The following is an 857-nucleotide window of genomic DNA, read 5'->3' on the forward strand; positions in this document are numbered from 1 at the left end:
TATTCACATTCACAATGGACAGAGAGGCAACAGTGATGCGTTTCACACAATTACTAAAGCCATCATTAATTTGCATTTCTTTCACAGGCTAAATCACGAGGTACCTTCACTTCGCTTTACAACTCCAACCTGCGCTTATATCATATATAAAGAGCACACATTTGCAAACCGGTGCAGCGGAGTGTTCAGCTTTCTCACACACTGCACCCAGCTGTCACTCACTTTAAGGATGGGCACGTTTGCACGATCTAACATTTTTCTTTGGTGACTACAAGAACCTTGTTGGACATGTCCCACCATACATCAGTTTTCACACTGCAGCTTTCACTTTCAAGATAATTTATTCGCGAGTTTATTCCTATTTTCACCCCAATTAAGAGCTACAGTTAAAAAAGAAAGTACAAGGTTATCATTAATAACAGAGCCAGATGACAGAAAACTGGCAAAGAAATCAACTTTTACACGACTGGAAGCAATTTATTTCAATGTGTTAATAACAAAATGTAAAAGATGTAGTGTTAAGAAATCACCTTTATCACAGCACCAGGGATTCCTGCATCGTTAAAAGTAATCAAACTCATTAGCCTACTGAGGTAAAAAGATCTGAAATGTTAAGAGTGAAAAGGTTCAAGTGTCACAACATCACTCACAGATTTAAGGCTAACGATCAATGCATTTACATATGCAAAGAAAGTGACTCAAAGGGGGTAAAACTAACAGTGCACTTATATTACACCAGTTCATATGAAAGAAAAAGGAAACAGAAGTTTGACTTGTGTTCATAACTACTGTGCATTTGTGTGAATCCAATTGGAATGGCATGAAATTTAAGCTCTGGCTGAGATAAGAAAAACAAC

At 37.3% G+C, this 857-nt stretch overlaps 1 protein-coding gene across 2 annotated transcripts in view; it reads right to left on the reverse strand.

Annotated features, from left to right (window-relative positions):
• Positions 1 to 254: 254 nt before the first annotated feature.
• ralaa (v-ral simian leukemia viral oncogene homolog Aa (ras related)) overlaps positions 255 to 857 on the reverse strand; it is a 10,793-nt gene continuing 10,190 nt past the window's right edge. For both annotated transcript variants that reach the window (XM_034166660.1, XM_034166669.1), the window contains exon 5: positions 255 to 857. This exon is cut by the window's right edge and continues 652 nt beyond it. The gene's annotated coding sequence lies outside the window, so the exon portion shown is untranslated.

The sequence above is a fragment of the Thalassophryne amazonica genome, chromosome 1 (genome assembly GCF_902500255.1).
Source record: "Thalassophryne amazonica chromosome 1, fThaAma1.1, whole genome shotgun sequence".
NCBI lineage: Eukaryota > Metazoa > Chordata > Actinopteri > Batrachoidiformes > Batrachoididae > Thalassophryne > Thalassophryne amazonica.